At 39.4% G+C, this 22,717-nt stretch overlaps 1 long non-coding RNA gene across 1 annotated transcript; it reads right to left on the bottom strand.

Annotated features, from left to right (window-relative positions):
* Window positions 1–658: 658 nt before the first annotated feature.
* Window positions 659–22,132, bottom strand: LOC143270532 (uncharacterized). Its single transcript, XR_013047725.1, has 3 exons — window positions 21,741–22,132; window positions 17,222–17,347; window positions 659–5,385 (listed from the first exon to the last, which is right to left on the bottom strand). It is a non-coding gene; the product is annotated as an uncharacterized LOC143270532 (long non-coding RNA).
* Window positions 22,133–22,717: the final 585 nt, after the last annotated feature.

Raw genomic sequence — 22,717 nt, 5'->3', positions numbered from 1 at the left:
GCACAGCAAAACTGTTTCTAAATCCTATTTTCTTTACTGATTTTCCATGACAGCACCTCTTCAGAAAACTGAGAAGGCTGGAAGAAGGCAGAGACACCTTGAAGGCTTGACATTCTACATTCCAGGTTCACGGCCTCCTCAGAAATTGCCACCTCTTTTCAGCTGTGAACTCACTAGTGAGGCAAATATCAACCAACCATCAGGCCATCCAGCCACAATCTGATCCACATCCATTGGCTCACTATTCCCAGAGAAAGGATTGTATCAGAAATAGTCTGACATTCAGAGGACACAACACAAATTACTAAGAACCCTGACATCCATCAGCACGTGGCCCCAGTGAGGGGCAAAACAACATGGAAGAGGACTTGTGGGTGAGCAAGAGTTCTTCTGTCAGCTTCCTATCAAGGGCTTTGACAAGCTGACCCCATATGTGAAGGAAATTTGACAAGGAAGACTGTTAACATCACACTGCCATCCAGACAGACCACACCCAAAGGATAAGATACTCACTGGTGCATTGCTGAAGCTGACACCATGTCATATGCTACTGTTGCTGAAGATAATTCACTGCAGAGAATAAGACAGTTCCTCACCTCATTTGCTCTTCCATAATGAAATTCTAAAGGATACTGAAATTTGCTTAATTTTTTTGTTTATATGTTGGGATATTTATGCTTTGGATTTTGGTTTTCTTCATTTTGGTTTAAGGTTTTGTTAATTGTCATTATTTCTTTTATTCTTGTCACTATTTTAATAGTTTGATAAGGCTATACATTGTATATAAGGACTGATGTTTTGAATGCCCCCATCGAGTAAAATGAATGTATTTTTATGAATAAAATCCATTTTCAAATTTCACTCTGAGACTCTTCTTTCATCAGATGAGGTTTCACACTTCTGTAATCCCAGAACTCACAGGCTTAGATGTATCTCAGTAAGTTTCAGGAAGCTTTGGCTGCATAAGGATTTCCCAGCCATGGGTCTCAGGGATACACAAGATGATGACACCTTGGATGTGGATGGAATAGCCTACTCCATGGATACCCACTATATAATAGAAAAACTAGACATATTGTATGCTTGACATCATATATATAGCTGTAAATGTGGTACACTGTATACACATGTTCACAAAATCATCATGTAGACCAAATTAAAAGAAAACACAAGTATATTTCTCTAGGCCTCTCAGGAAATAGGAACATTCATTAAAATTGTATAAAAGAAATCAGAAAATGACAAGCAATCTGCCTCTAGTTTTCCTGAAATATAACATGAATGATAACCGAGAAGAAGAGATAATTTCCTGCAAGACATGTTGGGATATTTTGTGGTGAGCTGTCTTAGGTGGGTTAGATCACTCCCAACCAAAAGATTCTTGAAACCTGTTGGGATAGGCATGCTAATTGTCTTAGGCTGCCACACATCCATGCAGGGCTCTCATAGGTTCAAGATCCTGCCCCAGTATCCCTCACTGTCAGACTGGAACTGATTTCCTAGATCTCTTCTAGGTTGACAACATGTATTAAGACTGTCTGATGAAATGCAGAAATTAGAAGACTGTCCTGGGGGGGAGGTGGGTTGAGGACTCCCTCTTGATGGTCCAGATAAGCAATGTTGGGAGGAACCTCATGACTATGTGGAGTGGATGGAGCCTGCATCAGGGTCCACATGTCTCTGGTGCAGAGTGATTCTGTGCAAGACTAAAAACAGGAGGAGGTAGTTGATGCTGCTCTTTTACCACAGCAGATCTCAGATTATATTGAGAAAGTTCTTCCAGATGACTGATTGACTCTTGTGAAGCTCCTCTGGAATAGATCTGACTCCTGAGACTGACAGTGAGTCAGAGAGTTCATGTGTAAAAGAAGTTATCCCGTGGCTCTCCAGACTGGAGCTGTCATATCAAGAGTAAAAAGAACCTCATGTCCTCTGGTCTTCATGTGGTGGAGCTATGCCAGGTCTTGGCCCACAGAGGCTAAGACATCTGGTTTTTCATTCCTCACTTAAGCTAGAATCTCTCCATCTCATATAATAACTTGTTTAGTTAGATTACTGTGTGTTCCATTTGAGAAATTGTATTATTTTCAGAATTGTGTTATTTTACATTTTTCCAGAATCTATAGAAGCCTAGTAGGCCAGCATCAAAGCATCATCTAAAAAGCAGGTTAAGGGAATGTGACCATGTGGAATTTAAAACTGAGATAAGGCTGTTGTCAGGCCCAAACTACTCTAAAAGTTCTATACCTGTCTGGTGCATTGGTCAGGATTTTATGGGGTAACAAAATGAATTTCTATAGATACAAAAGGCTATATTTTAGAATGACTTAGAGGCTGTGGTCCAGCTAAGTGAACATTGGCTGGCTATAATGGCAACGTCCTCGAATCCAATACTTGCACAGTCCACTATGCTTGATGTCTCAGCCCATCAGCAGTATAGTCTGGAATTCCAACGAAGTTGGCTCCAATGCCAGTGAAGGCATGGACTTGCTAGCAAGGTGAGAGCAAGCAGGTAAAGAGCAAAGCTCCCTTCCTCCATTTCGTTATATGGGCCTCCAGCACAAGACCTGGCTGAGATTACAAGTGGGGTTTTGGGGCTCAAAACATCTGAGTTATAGGTGTTTCTTTTCTCATCAATATCCAGATTAAAAGAGTATCTCCCTAATGCAAAGATCAGGACTACATGTGGATCTTCTCTCTTCAAATTAAGCAAAAGTACCTCACAGGTGTGCCCCTCCATTTTGGGGTTTTAGTTAATTCCAGATGTAATAAATGTGACAAACAAAAATAGATATCACATCTGCACCTTTGTCAACTTGACACAGAATTGTATCTTTTTATGTCATGATTAATTTCCAAATGTAGTACAATAACCATGTATTAATATTGACTAAATATTATATAATTATTGCAAGTACAACACAAAGACATTATGTATTATACCAGCTCAAAATTATGTCTAACATGATTTAATTATCCCTTGTAGTTGGAGTTTTCCTGTGTCCATCCAGCTCCTGCAGCTGCTCAGACCCAACTAAACACACAGAGACTTAAAAACTGTATGGCTGTGGCAGGCTTCTTACTATCTAGTACTTATATCTTAAATTAACCATTTCTATTAATCTATAAGTTGCCACGTGGCTGGTGGCTTACAGGTACTTTACATTTTACTTCTCATGGTGGCGGTGGCTTCTCCTGACTCAGCATTCCAATCCCAGAATTCTCCTCTCTGCTAATCCTGCCTATAGTATACTTCCTGCCTGGCTAGTGTCAAATCACCATTTATTTTTCAAGCACTCAGAGCAACACATTCACAGCATACAGAAAGACATCCCCAGCAATCCCTGTACAACTGCAAACACATAAGCTAGAATAAGTGGCAATGTCCCTGGAGGGACATTTTTTTTAGTATCTCAAATTTAAATATGGTAACCATCAATATTCTCCCTCTTTTGGAATCAATTTAGTTTTATCTATTTGTTTATTTTTGTATTTACATCCTAACCAAAATTTCCCCTCCATCCTCTCCTCTCAGTCCCCCACCCTCTAATCTTCCTGTTCCCCATCCATTCCTCCTTTGTATTTTTCTGTTCAGAAATGGACAGGCCTCCTGTGCATATCTGCGTGCCATGTTATATCAAGTTGTGGTGAGCCTAGGCATGACTTCTTACATTAAGGCTGGACACAGCAATTCAGTAGGAGGAATGGGTCCCAAAAGCAGGGATTAGAGACAAGCCCTGCTCCCACCGTTAGGAGTCTCACAAGAATAACAAGTTATATAACTGTAAAATAAATGGAGAGGACAAAGGTCAGTCCCATGCATGCTCCCTGGTTGGTGGTTCATTCTGTGAATCACTATGAGCCTAGGTTAGTTAGTTCTGTGGGATGCTTGTGGGGCTCCTGACCCCACTAGCTCCTAGAAATATTTAATTGTTTATTCACTATTTTTTGTATATTGGTGTTTTGCCTTTATGTATGCCTATGTGAGAGTGTCAATTCCTCTGGTCCTGGAGTTACAAACAGTTGTGAGCTTCATGAGATTTTTTCGTTATTTTAAATATTAATTATATCATATAAGTGTATAGAAATCTTCTGATTGGTATTTAAAATAATAACATCTATCTATTTTGTGATGAGGAAATAAATACCTACATATGGTAGAGAAAGAATGAACATACAATACACTCCATGCCATTCTGTCATTCTGTTCATATGGAGGTCAATAAACAAATTAGGAAGAGTAAGCGTTTTCCTTCCACCAAACTAGCCATCTCATTGGCCCTTCCCTGGTACTTTTTATGATCAACTCGTGGCTTTCTGCCTTAGAGTGTTTTCTTGTGGTTCTGAAAACTAGAGAATATTTTAATATTAAATGGCATTATGAAAAATGTGTGCATAATTTTGTTTCAAATGAATGATACTGTTAATAAACGTAACAGGCACTCAGAGTTGAAGGCAGGAAAGAGCTGACACATCAAGCTGGCCACTAGGAAAGTTCTGCTGCCTCCTTGGCTGGTGTCCGGGAGTTGGGATTTCAGTTTATCTTTATATTTATATACACATGTATATGCAGTTAGATATGGTTGTACATATTAGGTATATCATATAGATACTTATAAAAATATGCTTATAACTATACTCATAGTTCTGCATACAACTTGCATACCATACACATGCATACCAATGCCACAAAGGTTGTTTGTTTATATTTAATTTCTTGTTATGCCAATTTATTGTACATCTAATTGAAATTCAAAGTATAATTCTGTGTGTATGTGTGTGTGTGTGTGTGTGTGCATGCAAAGGTGTAGACACATACATGTTCTTAAATGTATGAATGTGGGCACACATTTGTGTGTGTTGTATGGAAACAAGCATGTGTGTATTGTGACACAACACTGATGGTGACTTCATGCTTTATGATGGGGTAGTAGCACTATTACATTGAGGTGGGGCATGCTTGATCATGCTTCACTCTGTGCATGGAACTTCCATGCTTCTAGAACACTGTTATCTAAGATGTTACTAACAATGTGTCGATGTTTCAGCGTCTTTCTTAGATGGAGATCTACAATCTATGTCACATGTTAAGTCCCTCAGATACCATTTGACACCAAGCACAGATAAGTTTTCAGTCTCTCCTTCCTCTTCCACTGCACATTTTGTAGAAAATCACCCCCATCAAGTAAGTCTAACTATGCTTACTGGCTATCCAGAACTTGGTGAAGAGCAAGAAATTGTGGGTGCCCAGGATCCACTGATGCTGACGGGAAGACTTCCAGGTAGGGTGTTCCTACTGCAACTGTTGCCACAGGCATCCAGGTTGAGACAGCAAAGAGGCATCCCTGCTGGGTAACTGTATAACTTCTCTTTCAGATTCTGCTGCTGCAAACAGGAAAAGTATTTCAAGCTCTGTGATTAGATAGCTGGTTTAATTGAGGCCACCCTTCCCTAAATCCTGTTTGGCATTGAGGGTAGCACAATGCTTACACTTCATCTAGAAATCACAGGAAGAATCTCCCCACAGTTTTTATTTTATAACTGAGATTTGATTGTTTGAGGACCAATAGAAAAAGATGTTAATTTAGTTTTGTTCTCTTTCTTTTTGCATGCCACAATTGTTAAGTGTAGGTTTCCATCCACAATAAGATAGAGGAATGGAACACTGTGATACCTTGACTAACTCCTCAGATCTCTAATATGCCTCCTTCCCATTGGCCTTCAAATGTCATGTTAGGGCAGGAAAAAAGCATCCATGGAAAAGAATAATAAAAAGGGAACCCAACAATAAAGGACCCTGAGTTGGAAGGATTGCTGGAAATCTGAGACCAGCCTTCAGGGATAAACTTTCAGGGAAGGAGAGAGGCATGAGGCAAATGACAGTGGGAGATTAGGAATGAATATGCTCAGAGTAGGATATGTCCATTATTTTCTACTACTAATCTCCACTTGTGTTTGTTAGAAAAGGTGACAACAGCTGAGGCAGAGTCAGCACCTGTCCCAGGACTCCACTTTCCAAATGGGACAGGATGAACTGCTGTTACACTGCTATCCAGTCAGTGACAGCCTCAGAAGTCATCAACTACCATGATCAGAGGAGGTAGGGAAAAACTCATGGCTTTCTGCTTTCTGGTCAATCCACTTCAAGGTGTGTTTAATGATGGTGAAGGGACAGGATGGAGGGCAAATTTCAAACAGCTCTGTTCCCCAAACCCAGGTCCTGGAGATGGCACAATACAAGCCTCATGATGAGAGACTCTTAATGATAAACTGAGCTTCAGAAATGATAGACCAATATTTGAACCGTGTACATATGGACTGGGTCTGACCTTTCCCCAATGACCCTCGACTTCTCAGCAGTGAAGTTCTGTAGTAGGAAATGATGATTGGATGGGAAATTGTTCCCAAGGAATGATGATAACTGAAGCCTTCAGGCACCTCCCCTAATTACCAGTCCAAAGACATCTGCATAGCTTCACCAACTATGTGCTTCCCTGAGCAGAGCGAGGCCTGGCCTCTGTGACACTACACAAGGAATCATTGTCATGGTTACATGTGTGCCCTTGACAAGATGGCAGCTCACTCTATTAAAGTGGGCTGTGATTCACAATAATAACATGAGCAGGAATCAATCTGGTAAGTCAATGCAGACATTCTTTGTGGGAAGACGTGATCTCATATCAGTGAGTGGACATGACAAGGAGCCTTCTTGAAAGGGATCACGAAGGCATGGTTCATTGTTCCAGGGGTTTTCAAGGTAGAAGACAAATGACATTTTGAGAAGTGTTTCCATAGCAAGGACAATAGGAACACGCTCATAGTGCATGCCATGAATGACATACAGGAGAGGACACAATGCCCACACTGCATAAGAGGTCTCATTAAGATCTGCATAACCCTCATGTGCCTATCAAGGCAGCATCTAGATCAATGGAGGACCAGCATCTGCTGTTATATTAACTCCCTGTGATATCCCTTCATGGGAGCAGATCACAGAAGGAAAGGTAGCAGGGACCTTGTTGGGACACTATTTTGTTATCTTTATTGAGAAGCAACAATTTTCCACACGATCTCATGGTGCCTCTTTACCATGGTCACAGTCACCAATGCAACAGCAAGGACTCTCCCAAGCACCACTGTCTCTTCCCTACTTCCCCTTTCTATTTGTGTAATATGTAGTTTATTTCATCTGGAGTCTGTGCTGTGTGTTGGTGCCTGTGCCCATTTCCCTTAGAAAGAGCCAATGTTCCTCAGAATATACTTGAGATGTAAGAGAAGCACAATGAATACAGTCCTCTATCAATATCCACATGTTATTTTTATTCAGAATGGCTGAGCATAATCCAAGGTTAATTACAAATAAAAAGTAGCTTCAGTCAAACCTCCACTCAAAAGTATCTGTTGCTTCAACCCTGAAGAGAAACAGGTACCAACAGTCCCAGAATATCAATATAACCAGGCTTAATTCTAACACAAAAACTGCCTGGACACAGCCACACACTTAAAGTACCCCATGCCAACACGGCCCCTGAAAAGACCCATGCTAAGCACCTAAAGTGAAAGTAGACCAGGATTAACCATTAAACCATGATGTCAAGACAGAAGTATTCCAAGGCCTAAGAATGAACCTGATGAAGACCAAAAATAATGCCTACATTAGCAATGGCTTCCCTCAACCAGAAAGACCAGGGACCAACCCTAGGAATGAAAAGGCCAAACCTGACCTAAAAGAGGCCTTCACCAAAACCTGCAGCTGCATAAGCTCTGGCTCAGAGGAAAAACAGAGGTATCCCTGGGCCATTTCATTAAATGGAAGAGCCAAGGGCAAAGGAGAAGAAGGAAAAGTAACAAAATGAAATGAAACAAAAAGAAAAGAAAAGAACACCCATGCCTAACCTTGACCCTGAAGAAGGCTGGCCCCAACCAAGAGGGAGATGAGTCCTACGCTATCCCTCAGAAGAAAAAGACCTGGCTCAAAGAAAGAAAAGGAGAGTATCCATGCCCCAACTTTACCTGGACTGAAGCCAGGGCCCTCACCAAGATGAGAATTTGGCCTCAGCATACCTCTGACCCTGAAGAAGACTGGGCCAAACTAAGAAAGGACGTGGGCCAGGACCAATCCCTCAAATGAAAGAGGCCGGGGGGGGCGGGGCGCAAAGCAGGAAAAGGAGAATGCAAGAGTGCTAACACTAACCCTGACAAAAGCATGAACCAAAACAGGGAGAGAGGATGACCTGGCACATTCTCCAAGGACCAAATGAAGAAGCATGTCTGGGGCAAATTTTGACTGGGAAAAATTAGGAGCTCATACAAAACTCATAGAACAAGCCAGGCAAAATCAAAAGTGGAAATGTTACAGGCCAACAATTGACCTTCATGAAGGTCAACCACAAACTCTTAAATCAATGGAGCTCCTGCCAACCCAATGAGAGATACATGGTCAGACTTAATGTTGACCCTAGGAAGCACAGTTTGAAGAGACAATTTAAATGGAACCTGCTCCAACCACAATGGAGAACTCTTCCTAGGCCAAACCCTGATATCAAGTAGCCAAGGACCAAGCCCTGTGTGAAAGGAGTCCAGGCAATCCAAGAGAAGAAACATCCTGACCATAAACTGCTGTCAGTGGAGACCTGCAGCCTACTGAGGAAGAATTAAACTCAGAATCCCTGAACTTTAAGGATGTGTGGGCAGAATATTCTCTTATTCATCCAACACCCTAAACAAAAGGGAACCAGAAACACCTCAATTATTGTCAATTGAGCTGATGGCTCCCTTACAGATGAAAGCAAATGGACATCATTAACATATTTGGTAGTTAGAGGGAACCTTGAGGCACACTGATCCCAGACCTCAATTTCACTCGATGTTTTACAGCCAATCAAGGCCTCAAAAGGGACACACAGTAGAATGTTTATTGAAGATCTTAGAGTCACAGACTTCATGTACAGATATAAGTTGACATCCTGAGTACCAACTGTGTGGATCACATACATTCCATTTACACTTATCATCCTCAGTACATGCAAACCAGGATGTGCTATTCATCATGATCCAAGCTCTCATCTGAGTAACCAATGATGGGACATAGCATAATACAAATTGTGTTATACTGCATGATGTATTGGTCTGATAAAACTCCAAATCTTTACTTCAGGTGATATTTTTAGGAACAAACAAGTCTGAAAAGTAACACAGGAATAACCCTTCCTACCAAGAAGCCCGGATTAACCCAAAATCTGCTTCACTAATTCTTTTCTACTTCTTTTAATAGAAACATGGTCCATAATGTTCCTCTTTTCTTATAAGATTTCAGAGAGATGAACTTAACATAAAATATTATGGCAATTGTGGAAATGAAGGATCCCATCGTATTAGTTTTTAAATTCCCAGGATGATGTGTAATGCCAATCACCAAAGCATTAACAAATACAGACTTTTCCCACATATTGTCAGAGTTCCTCCCATATTTAAATTTTCTTATTCTGACTTTTCTTGGTTAACATTCTGGAGTGACCCACCTCATACTCACTTCTCAACTGCAGGCACTTCCTCATTTCATTTCATCAACTTGCTGCATCTCCTCCTTCCTTAAAGAATTCCAGACTATGCCGGGCGGTGGTGGCGTATACCTTTAATCCCAGCACTCGGGAGGCAGAGCCAGGCGGATCTCTGTGAGTTCAAGGCCAGCCTGGGTTACCAATTGAGTTCCAGGAAAAGGCGCAAAGCTACACAGAGAAACCCTGTCTCGAAAAACCAAAAAAAAAAATAAAAAAAATAAAAAAAAAAGAATTCCAGACTAATCATTGAGTGGTGTGTCCTTGTGCTGGTGAGTTCAATGCTAGCAACCCCCCTACTAAGTCTGTTGTCTTTATAAAAATAACATCCCCCAAAGACAAACACAATCAGTCCAACACACTCTAGGGAAGTCTTTGAGATGGCATCAGACATTGGTAGTCTTAAGTCCTCCATTTCCCTCTGACTTTTCTCTAAAGTATGTCCTTAAAAGTCAGGCAATGGGGATTTAGCTCAGTGGTACAGTGCTTGTCTAGCAAGCACAAGGACTTGGGCTTGGTCCTCAGCTCTGAAAAAAAAAGTGGTCTAAATTTCATCTTCAAAGTATCTAGCCTGTTGCATATTCCTGCCCCAGAGACTCTTGCCTCTCCATTACAATACTGCATATCACCGTGCGAGAATTCAGCCTGTTCTGTATCATCTGCTGTAGCCAGGATTCCTTGTTCCTTTTCTCGAGTTCTACACAAAACCTGGAGCATTCATTTAGAAAGATTCTTGGGGGTCTAGAATGCCAGGGTTTCCTGGATGACCAGTATTTGTCCCACCTCACCTCATATATCAGCCTAAAGTAAAAGTGGGACCACTGAGAGACAATTGGAACGGAACTAAATTTGAGGGCTATTTCTAGGGACCAGAAGTCCTAGCATTGTCCAGATTCAAAGGTCTTCAGATGCTGAAAGAAAAAATCCAGAGTTCCTCACCCATAACTACTTCTCTGACCAATATGGGAAAAAAGAACAAACTTTCTGAGTCCATTCTGCCTTCAGTGGACACAATAACCACTGTATTGTATAGCCTGAAAAACTGTATATACTCTATTTTATATCAATTTATCTATCATCTATCTATCTATCTATCGATCTATCTATCTATCTATCAGCTATCTCCATCCTTCAATCCATCTATCCATCTATCTACCTCCATCCATCCATCCATCCATGCATCCATCTTCTCCTACTACTACTCTTCCTCTTCTATTTCTCCTTCTTCTTGCTCTTCCCTTATTTATCCAGGATATTATACTCATTTTTGCCTCCCTAAGTTTTTACAGGGCCTTATAAAATGCTAGTTACATTATAACAAATGAAAACTTCTCTCTGTGGGTTTTATTCTCCATATTTTCCCACCCAAAATCTTTGTAATCCATATCCTCCCCAGCACTTGCTGAAATGTGACATTCCTTAGCTCTCTGACACTGCGACACTAAAAATCTTGTGTAAAAATATTAAAAAATGCAACTGTGCTTAAAACCAACTAAAAACCTGCATCTAAAAACTTGATACTTTAATAACTTGCAAACACACCATCTTAGTTTGTTTTTTATGACAAATGTAATTTAGATATAATGAATTCAATGAGTTGATATATTCAGTGTTTATTAGTTCTTCATTAGCCATGAAGTTCACAAAAATGTTTTCTCACTAAATAAATTTTTGTCTAGAGGTAAAATCCATAGAGTTTTCTAAATGGAAATGGAAAGATGTACACAAAGCCAGGAAATAGAGTTAATCATAAGTCAGAAGTTTTATGGAAGATAAAAAAATCAAGATCATTTATGAAACTGCTGTATTCATTAAAATTCCTTAGGCCAAAATTCAGTACACTTGTATACAATTAGGATGTAATTCTCTGTTTGGAATAAAGGCGATAGAAGATGTCACATAGTTCAACCTTTTATACAGAGAAAAGGAAAATCCATGCTAGAACTTGAATTTGAGAGCCTTAAAATGGCCTACAAAAAGAGACTGTCTTAGTCAGGGAGTAATCTGTCTCTCAACTGTTTGAATTACCAAAGACTTTCAAAAGATCAATGAAACCCCTGCCAAAGATTGGCTCATGGGATTGTAGGCTATGAGAACAGATGAGATCAATCTGAGTGCTGTAGAGTAGGCTATGTAATCTAGTGAAATCTGAGAGAGATTATTCCTGATGGACTGGCTCACAGGAAGCATTGGGGATGCTTGGTTATCACAGGCAGAGGTCTCACACAGACTGGAAGATGATGAAGGAAGGATGGGTTTTTCCTGATAAAATACATATGAGAGAAGCAGTGCTTTACGGCCAATTCACTGAGCATGATGGAGCACTGGGCTGTGCTTACAGAAGAGGTCAAACATAAAATGGTTGATTCACCAGGGAATTCAGGACTGTTATTTGCCATCAGTGCCTTTGCAGAGCTCCATGGGAGAATGTGAACTTGTAGAAAAACTAACATTTTAAGGAAAGGCTATAGTGTTGTGTAACAGTTTTCCTTTTTATGACATGAAATATTTTTCTATTATTTATGAGATTACTTTCTCCTCTCTTTCATCCTTCAAACCCTCCCAATAATCTTTCTTGCTCTATTTCTAATTAATGACCTCTATTTTCATTCATTGTTGCTACATGCTTATACATATATATGTGTATGAATGTATATATATATATATATATATATATATATTTATATGTGTGTGTGTATGAATGTATATATACATACATACATACATATATATATACATATAGTTATATTTCCTAAATGTAAACCAGTCATTTTGTATAGCTAGCATATATGTTTTCAGAAATGACCCTTTGATATTGAGTGTCCAACTGGTGTACTCTTCTGTGTACTATTTCATTAAGTCTCAGAAAGTTCTATGAAAAAAGAGAAGAGGTTCATAATATCCCGCAATTAAATCATGGCTGGGAAAGTTGAAACTTACAGGAATTACAAGGCCCTTCCACTTCCAAGGTTAAATGGGTGATTACTAAGGAGAACTGAAGAAAGGAGACCCTCTGTCCCATTTAGCTGCAAACAAGTCATGCAGCCACATTCAGAGTTTTAGTCCTAATGAGTCACCCATTCTAATGTGAGCTTTGTGATGCCACACATTAGAGTTATTCATGTTCTTATAAGTAATTCCATACCTATACACTTGTATTAACCTCAATAAACTCATTAATTTGAGGGAATAAGAATCACAGTCTTCCCTGGGAGGCAGACAGATAAAGAAAGGGGAACTGATAAGTAATACAAATGGCCAACTTTGATAAGAGCTTCCATCCTGCCCCAGAGTTCCCATTTGGAAAAGAGAGCTACCATCTGGACAAGAGAAAGAGCCTTCCTGAATCTGTCAGCTCTGTCTGAACCAAGTGCACTGATAATACCAAGAACGAACCACAAGGAGATGGGCAGGTGTCAAGGCAGGAGTACATACAACAAAATGAAGAGCAATACAGCATCACCAGAACCTAGCACACCTCCAACATCTAGACCTGAACATCAAAAATTGGAAGAAGCAGAAGAAAACAGCCTTATGAATAACATCATGAAGATTGTAGAGGCTTATGTAGAGGAAAAGACAAAAAAAAAATCGGAAGAACGCTATAAACAACTAGCCGAAAGGGCAAAGAAATTAGAAGAAAACAATAAAGTCCTGGAAGAAAACAATAAAGTACTGAAAGAAAATCATGAAAAAGCAATGAAACAAATAAAGGAAACAGTCCAAGACCTGAAAAGGGAAATGGAAAAAATGAAGAAGACACAAACAGAGGGAATGCTGGAAATAGAAAATCTGAGTAAACGATTGGGAACTTCAGATGCAAATATAACCAACAGAATGCAAGAGATGGAAGAGAGGATCTCTGGCATTGAAGATACAGTAGAAGAAATAGCTTCATCAGTCAAAGAAAACATTAAAGCCAACAAAGTCATGACCCAAAAATGTCCAAGAAATTTGGGACACCATGAAAAGACCAAATCTATGAAAAATAGGGATAGAAGGAGATGAATACCAACTCAAAGGCACAGAAAATATATTCAACAAAATCATGGAAGAAAACTTTCCCAACTTAAAGAAGGAAATGCCTATGAAGATACAAGAAGCCTATACAACACCAAACAGACTAGACCCCCCCAAAAAGTCCCCTCGCCACATAATAAATTAAACAACTAAATATACAGAATAAAGAAAGAATATTAAGAGCAGCAAAGGAAAAAGGCCATGTGACCTATAAAGGTAAACCTATCAGAATAACACCCGATTTCTCAATTTAGATTTTGAAAGCCAGAAGGACCTGGACAGATGTAATGCAGACACTAAGAGACCATGGATGTCAGCCCAGACTAATATACCCAGCAAAACTTTCAGTCATCATAGACGGAATGAACAAGACATTCCAAGACAAAGCCAGATTTAAACAATACTCATCCACAAACCCAGCCCTACAGAAAGCGCTACAAGGAAAATTCCAACCTAAGGGAGTCAGATACACCCTTGAAAACACAGGTAATAGATAAAGCCACAGCAGTAAACCCCAAAGAAGAGAAGTACACACACACTACCACCAAAAAAATAACATAAATTACCAACACTGGTCATTAATATCCCTTAATATCAATGGACTTAATTCACCTATAAAAAGACACAGGCTTACAGAATGGATACAAAAGCAGGACCCATCTTTCTGCTGTATACAATAAAAAAAAAAATCTCAAATTCAAAGACAGGCACTACCTAAGAATAAAAGGCTGGAAAAAGACTTTCCAATCAAACGGTCTTAAAAAACAAGCAGGTGTAGCCATCCTGATATCCAGCAAAATAGACTTCAAATTAAAATCAATCAAAAGAGATCAAAAAGGGCATTACATACTCATCACAGGAAAAAACGACCAAGATGAAGTTTCAATTTTGAACATTTATGCCCCAAACACAAGGGCACCCACATACGTAAGAGAAATATTACTAAAGTTTAAACCACATATAAAACCCCATACATTAATAGTGGGAGATCTCAACACCCCACTTTCACCACTGGACAGATCTCCCAAATCGAAACTTAACAGAGAAATAAAGGACTTAACTAATGTCATGACCTAAATGGACCTAAAAGATATCTACAGAACATTCCATCCTAACAGGAAAGAATATACCTTCTTCTCAGCACTGCATGGAACTTTCTCTAAAATGGACCACATACTTGGCCACAAAGCAAATCTCAACAGATACAAAACAATTGGAATAACCTCCTGTGTTCTATCAGACCACCATGGTTTAAAGTTAGATTTCAACAACAACAAAAACTACAGAACACCTACAATCCCATGGAAACTGAATAATGCTCACCTGAATCACCAATGGGTTAAGGAAGAAATAAAGAAAGTAATTAAAGACTTCCTAGAGATCAATGAAAATGAAGACACCACATACGAAAACTTATGGGACACTATGAAAGCAGTGCTAAGAGGGAAATTCATAGCACTAAATGCCCACATAAAGAAGTGGAGAAATCTCACACTAGTGACTTAACAGCACACCTGAAAGCTCTAGAACAAGAAGAAGCAAAGTCTCCCAGGAAGAATAGACGCCAGGAAATTATCAAAGTGAGAGGTGAAATCAATAAAATAGAAACTAAGAGAACAATACAAAAAATTAATGAAACAAAGAGTTGGTTCTTTGAGAAAATCAACAAGATAGACAAGCCCCTATCCAAACTAACCAAAAGACAGAGGGAGAGAATCCAAAGCAACAAAATCAGAAATGAAAAAAGGGACATGACAACAGACATTGAGGAAATCCAGAGAATTATCAGGTCATATTTCAAAAACCTCTACTCCACAAAACTGGAAAACCTAAAAGAAATGGACAATTTTCTGGATAGGTAACACACACCTAAGTTAAATCATGACCAGATAAACTATTTAAATATTCCAATAACTCCTAAGGAAATAGAAACAGTCATTAAAAGTCTCCCAACCAAAAAAAAGCCCAGGACCAGATGGTTTCAGCACAGAATTCTACCAGATCTTCAAAGAAGAGTTAATACCAATATTCTCTAAATTGTTCCACACAATAGAAACAGAAGGAACATTACCAAACTCCTTCTATGAGGCTAGGCTTTGGGTGGAGGTCCGGTGGTCTAATTAGCGAGAAAGAGGAGGGTTTATATGATCAAGAATGGTTGAAACCAAGGTTGGATCAAGCACAGGGGCAAATAGCCAAATGAATGGAAACACATGAACTATGAACCAAAGGCTGAGGGGCCCCCCAAGTGGATCAGGCCCTCTGAATAGGCAACACAGTTGATTGGCTTGATCTGTTTGCGAGGCATCTAGGCAGTGGGACTGGGTCCTGTGCTCATTGCATGAGTTGGCTGTTTGAAACCTGGGTCTTATGAAGGGACACTTGCCTCAGTCTGGGAGGAGGGGAATGGACTTGCCTGGACTGAGTCTACCAGGTCGATCTCAGTCCTCAGGGAGGGGGCTTTGCCCTGGAGGAGGTGGGAATGGGGGGTGGGCTAGGGGGAAAAGGAGGGGGGCAGAAGGGGGGAGAACAAGAGAATCCATGGCTGATATGTAGAAGTGAACGGTATTGTAAAATAAAAAAGGAATAAAGAAAGAAAGAAAGAAAGAAAGAAAGAAAGAAAGAAAGAAAGAAAGAAAGAAAGAAAGAAAGAAAGAAAGAAAGAAAGAAAGAAAGAAAGAAAGAAAGAAGAAGGAAGGAAGGAAGGAAGGAAGGAAGGAAGGAAGGAAGGAAGGAAAGAAAGAAAGAAAGAAAGAAAGAAAGAAAGAAAGAAAGAAAGAAAGAAAGAAAGAAAGAAAGAAAGAAAGAAAGGAGGAAAGAAAGAAGGAAAGAAAGAAGGAAAGAAAGAAGAAAGAAAAAAGAAGAAAGAAAAGAAAAAAACAAATGGCCAACTTCTAGCTTCCTTCTTATTTTCTGTACTAAGACAGAGGCTTAGTAGGCTTTGTCTTCCACCAGCAGGCTGCCTCTTCCAGTTGTCTGGTTTGGGACAGATAGGTATGTTCACAGTCAGTCCTGAACACGGTCACCTGAAGCTGCAGGCGATCACAGCTCTTGTGAGTGAGCAATGGCTATGTTATGTCCAAAGGACAGCATGTCACAGCAGTTCCCTCATGCTCAGTCAGGACATTCAGGACCCACTTCCAGGATGTTTCCTATCCTAGGGGAAGTGGTTGATCTACAGGTCCCATTTAGGAATGAGCATGCATGATCATTTCAACATTTTGAAGTTATGAGGCTGTGCATTTGCTGCTGCATACCACAGAAAGAGAACCCTGGCCAAGACTGAGAGCTGAAGAGATCTATGTGTAAAACAAAAATATTTATAAAGCAGTTGCTACTACACTAAGTAACAATAGTAGCATCATCTAAAGGGCTATGACCTGCCAAGCCAGTGTCTTTTGACCAGGTAAACAGTACCAGGTACCAATTCCTTCCTATAGTGCAGGCCTCACCAGATCAGAAGGAAGTTAATTACACAGTAACTCTGATGCCAATATTACACCAGTGATTTTCTCATATTCTGTATGCTACCACTTAAATTATATTTTCTTATGCTGAAATAAGTCTTAATTTCATGAGATCCTATTTGTTGATTTTTGGTCTCATTTACTATTGGACAAGAGTCCTATTCAGAAAATCCTTACCTGTGCTTGTGGGAGTATTTTCTCTACTGTGTCCTTTGGCATTTTCAGGGTATCTGGTCTATGGCACATTTGGTGCAGAGCTTGTGTATGGTAGAAGATAGAGAGCAGAGTTTCATTTTCTGCATGCTGAAAACAATTTTTCACAATCAGCATATCTGAGACAGTATCTCACATGCCAACAAATGTATGAACTACAAATATGGGTGCAAAGTTAAACTAGGTACTCACAAGTACACTCTCCTTACCAAATGGACCACTTTGAGGTCACCAGCTGTGCAGTAATATGAGGACCAGCTCTGACCACTCAGAACAATGCATGGCAACCATTTCAATAGAATAAATTGTCAGCAGGACTTACAGCCTGGCTCAAATACTATAGACTCTGTGGTCATTTTCTTGGGCCCTAGACCCATTTGTCACATTAGTAAAATAATATTCAGATTGCCCCATAATTCCAGCTTTAAGTGTCTTTAAATGATTACATTTTTCACCCAAACTAATTTTTTAAATGCTGCAAAGGAGGTGGAAAAAGAACATATACGTTATGTTCAATGTAAACTAAAACATTCCAGGTACAATGGATGCTGTAACGATGGTTATGAATGAAAATTTAACATAGTCACGCCTGCTGTACCACTCCTAGGTGTGCATACTTATCGAAATGAATGACGCTGAATCACTACATATGTAAGGTGAGTTTGTGTGTAATTTTTTATCACTGCACTACCTGCAATAGATGATTCAGGGAATGAGCTCAGAGAACCACCATTATATGAATGACTAAAGACCACACAATATGCCTAAATATAGCAAGACAATTCAAAATAAAATTATAGAAAAAAGTTGCATAATTCTCAAGAAAATTGTTCCAACTATGTATCATCAAGTTTAGAAACAGACAACTCTCCAAAAACAATTAACACATATCTTCTCTCAAAAATGAAATCTAGAAAAATAAGAAAAGGGTTAAAAAATTTTGAAGTGTGAGGGGAAATATTTTAAATGGAGGGAGTATAACTGGGAAACAATGTGGTGTACAGAAACAAATGACTTATTTTATATAATTAAAATGTACAGAATAATAAGATTAACTTTAGAAGTAACAAAACAGAAAAAGAATTACTTATTTGCACAAGGGCTCATATATTTTTGTCCCAGCCAGCAGGGCTTCAACAGGTTCTTGACCACCCTAAGGACAGAATGATAGGGACAGGAGACACAAAGGAAATACACCAAGTCAAGATTCTGATCAAGGTGCCACTTTATTTTTCTCCAGGAGGGTTATCTGCTGTTATCTGCACAAGGTGGTGCAAGCAAACAGGATGTTCATGTAGGATGTTTACAGGGTGAAAGGGTCAAGGGCTCTGACTCAATGTTAGGAAACTTGACTGTAAGATGATCTAGTTCCCTGTCTTACCGGGGGTCTATATTTTTCCACTAACTAGAGATTCTGTCCTTGTCCCTGACATATTTTTATACAACTAAACATAATAACTACATTTTTACTATCTTCCAAACTTCTCTTAATGTTTTTGAATGATGGGGCTAGAGTCAGCCTAACAGAAAAACACACACTGTATTCTTTTGAAGGACTTGAGTTCAGTTCCCATCACCTATCACAGTGACCCATAATCAAACACCAATATCTCTAGTTCCAGGGAATCTGGAGCCTCTTCTCATCTCTGTGGGAACTGCACTCATGTGTACATACCTACATGTCTAATCACATATGTGCAATTTTCAAATCATTGTTTCATAATTTCTCGGTTTATTTTATGGACCCAGGGAGGCAGAGAGGCATGCACCTATGCAGTATATGACGTCAGTTCATTCTCCTACTCTCAGTTGTAAGAAAAAGGATTGTGACCAAAAAGAATGTAAGGACTATAAGGTGATTCTGGAACCCAGAACCATAAAAAGATAGTGCCAGGGAAATATAAAACAATTGGATCATGCAAGAAACCTGAGTTGTACAGAGTTGATGCAAATAAATCTGCATAAAATTTAAACTTTATAAGGGATTTCTTAGCATTTCATTAGTTTTAGTCACTAAAAGGCACAGTGTTCCATCACCATATTGTCATCCATAATGTGTATTTAATTAAGAGAGGTTTACAAAAGTCTTGAATTTCACCATAACAAAAGACAGAAATTTTGGCACAAATAATCTGTAAAATATAAACTATTATTTGGCTCAGCTGATATAACAAACAATGGATGAGCTCCAGAGGTCTGGTAGCTTTCTGGCATTTTTAGCAAGGAAGGAGCTCTGAGTTTAGTAGCTCTCAGGTCTTCAGTGCCTGAAAAGCAGTTATTAATTTTTTTAAAAGATGTCTAAATAACAAGCTAGGTAAGGGGATAAATAGAATGATAAACTGAACCCAAAACCAGACACAAAAGACACTTTGGACAAAAACAGTGAACTGAAAATAATCAAGACAGAAGACTCAAACTAACCATGTAATTGCATTAAACATAAAGTTCTAGATGGGAGAAATCACCAGAGAAGATAAACAACCACACAGGATTTCACTCTATGATGCATAGAAAACAAATGTATGGGCAGTGTGTCAGAGTAATGAGGCAGGAAAAGGCAGAATTCTTTAAAATGCCCTAGTACCCATGCTGCTACCAAAGTAAACTGCTGACTAGTAAGATTTACTAGGGAAAGTATCTATTCTGAATAACACAAATATTATAATATACATGTGTGTGGTGAAAAGGGATCAATTTTCAAGGCAGACAGAACACTAAACTTGAAAATTATTTAACTATGAATCCTCCAACCAGGATGAGAAAGTGGATGGAAACTGACAAATCCACAATTGAAGTTGGAGATGGGAGTTGACAGAACAAAAGGAGGGAAATCCAACAGCTTCACTTGCAAATGTTCATTGTGTAATGGGATGTTGGTCAGGTTCAAGGCCCCTGGCTTCAGTACACCATCAATACTAGACCTGCATGATACACAGCAGCTCCCAATGCCACTACGATGATGTAGAGATGATGGAGAGGTGATGGGGACGTGATGGAGAGGTGGGAAAGATGGGGGCTGGGGGAGAAAAGTGCTTAACTGTTTTCTTCTTTTTATTGTTATTGTTTATTTTTATCTTATTTTAATTCCTTTTTTGCTTTCCTTTGTGGCGGGACTCTACAGGAGGTCGGGGCAGATATTGAGGGTCTGGGAGAGGAGTGGGATTAGAGTGTACGGTATGAAATTCCCAAAGAATCAATAAAAAATATAATGCATATGTAAAAAATCAACTTTCACTTTCTACCATTTGTTTATATGAACTAAACAATAAGAAGTTGTCAAATGAATGAGGTTTTAAACTTTTAAAAAACATGAACATATTGAATAATTCAGTGCAATTTTGACATAGGGACAGAAGTTCCTATATAACAAGGCTTCAAGATGTTGTATTTGGAATAGAAAATTCCATTTAACTCCTGATATATCCATATGGCAATAATTTGGTAATAAGAAAAAATTAAATTAAAACCAAATTAAGTTCGATTACTGTAAAATGAGAAAAGAAAGAACGAAAAGCAGAGAAAGTCATTAAGGACAAGGAGAACATGAACACTGCTGTCAATCAATTTGACCTGACAGACATTTACAGAACACCTCCTCAAATGACAGCTTAAGACAGCATTTCCAGAACACACAAGTCACTTTTCAACATACTCCACGTTACAAGCTACTAAACAGGTTTAAATAAACATAGAAGACCTGATATAAAGTGATGTGTGCAATCTGACTACACGGAAATTAAAATGCAAGTTAATATCAGAATAGTATTTTTTGTTTTGTTTTGTTTTGTTTTTCAAGACAGGGTTTCTCTGCGTAGCTTTGCGCCTTTCCTGGAACTCACTTGGTAGCCCAGGCTGGCCTTGAACTCACAGAGATTCGCCTGCCTCTGCCTCCCGAGTGCTGGGATTAAAGGCGTGCGCCACCACCGCCCGGCTCAGAATAGTATCTTGATAATCCCCAATAATAAAAAATTAAATATTCCATTCTTAAAATAATAAATATATTAAAAGAGAAAGTCATAGCGAAAGTAAAAGTATTGAAGTGGAAATAAAATATAACCAATTTTATGGAATAAGCTAAACCATGATTAGAAAAAAACTAAAATATTAAATGACGTCATATGAAAGTGAATACATTTGGATTTTGTTCGTATGTTCTACAATAAAATCTCACTCTGTAGCAGTGTATCCAGTGCTACGTGTGTAACCCACACTGTTCTCAACCTCATGGAATCCTATTTCCAAGGGCTTGGATTATAGACATGAAATACTTAACACCTGACTTAAGTAGATTTGTAATCTATGACATAAATTTTATATAAATACTAAAAACAAAGTGATTAAGAAGCCTCTAGTCAATATTTAAAATTCAATCAATTGAAAATAAACATGACAAGAAGTTAGAGAAAGACATATATCTATACAACACTGATAAATCTCTAGGCACACAAGCAAAGAAAAATGAAAGATTATTAAAGTTACTCACATAAGGAATGAGAAGGGGGATATTGCAGATCCCACAGGTACTAAGATGAAGTAAAGAAATACGGAAAACGTTAAGCCCATAATAATCTGGATGAAAGCCTATAATTTTTTTTTTTCAGAACTGCATCCTGCCATCCTGGATCTTCACTGAGGGCATCTCAGCCTCATGAGAACTGGGCTGTGAGGAGTCTCCAGGCTCTGAGAAGACGGCCTCACTAGACCTGGTCTAAGAGGAGACTGCTGTCAAGAAGGCAGGTTTGTCTTCACCTCAGCCGCCCCAGAACGGGGGCTGTGAGGAAGTCCAGACTCTGAGGAGGCCCTGAGCCTGGCCACCCTGGCCTGGGACTGCCCTTACCAGATGAACTCCACAGACCCCCTCCACAACGGCTCAGCAGCTCCTCAGCATTTCCTTAACGTCCTCAAGTCTGAGCATGCTCAATGTCCCAGGCAGGAAGACCAAGGTAGAATGGGGGAGGTTTAGAGTCTGTCCGGATGCTCATTGGGCCAGAGTGCTTCAGGGGCGGGCTTAAGCCTCACATGCCATTTATGATTGGATGTGTTGTATGTGGCTCTATTTGGAGGCTGGCATTGTCTGGTGGGATGTAGCTTTGGTGGGAAAGGTCTGCAGTGTTTCAAAGGGACAGATATTGTAGAGCCCCTCAACTGGGGTCTGCACATCTCAGACTGCCACCTCAGCACAGGACAAGTGGGATGCTCATAAGTTACAGAGGGAGGCCTTATGGCCAGAGCTGCACACCTACCATCTTGTAATGTCTCACCTTGCCTCATCTTACTGACCTAGCCTCACATCCTCTTACCTTAGCAGAAAACCTATTTGGTCCTCTGGGAGGCCACCAGATAGCGCTGCTTTATTGCAAAGAGGAGAAAATTAAAATGACAACCAGAGCCGGGCAGTGGTGGCACACTCCTTTAATCCCAGCACTTGGGAATCAGAGGCAGGCGGATCTTTGTGTGTTC

This window comes from Peromyscus maniculatus, chromosome 23 (assembly GCF_049852395.1).
Source record: "Peromyscus maniculatus bairdii isolate BWxNUB_F1_BW_parent chromosome 23, HU_Pman_BW_mat_3.1, whole genome shotgun sequence".
In the NCBI taxonomy this organism is placed as follows: Eukaryota; Metazoa; Chordata; class Mammalia; order Rodentia; family Cricetidae; genus Peromyscus; species Peromyscus maniculatus.
Note: the sequence above shows the minus strand (reverse complement) of the source record. Positions and strands in the feature narration are given on the sequence as shown.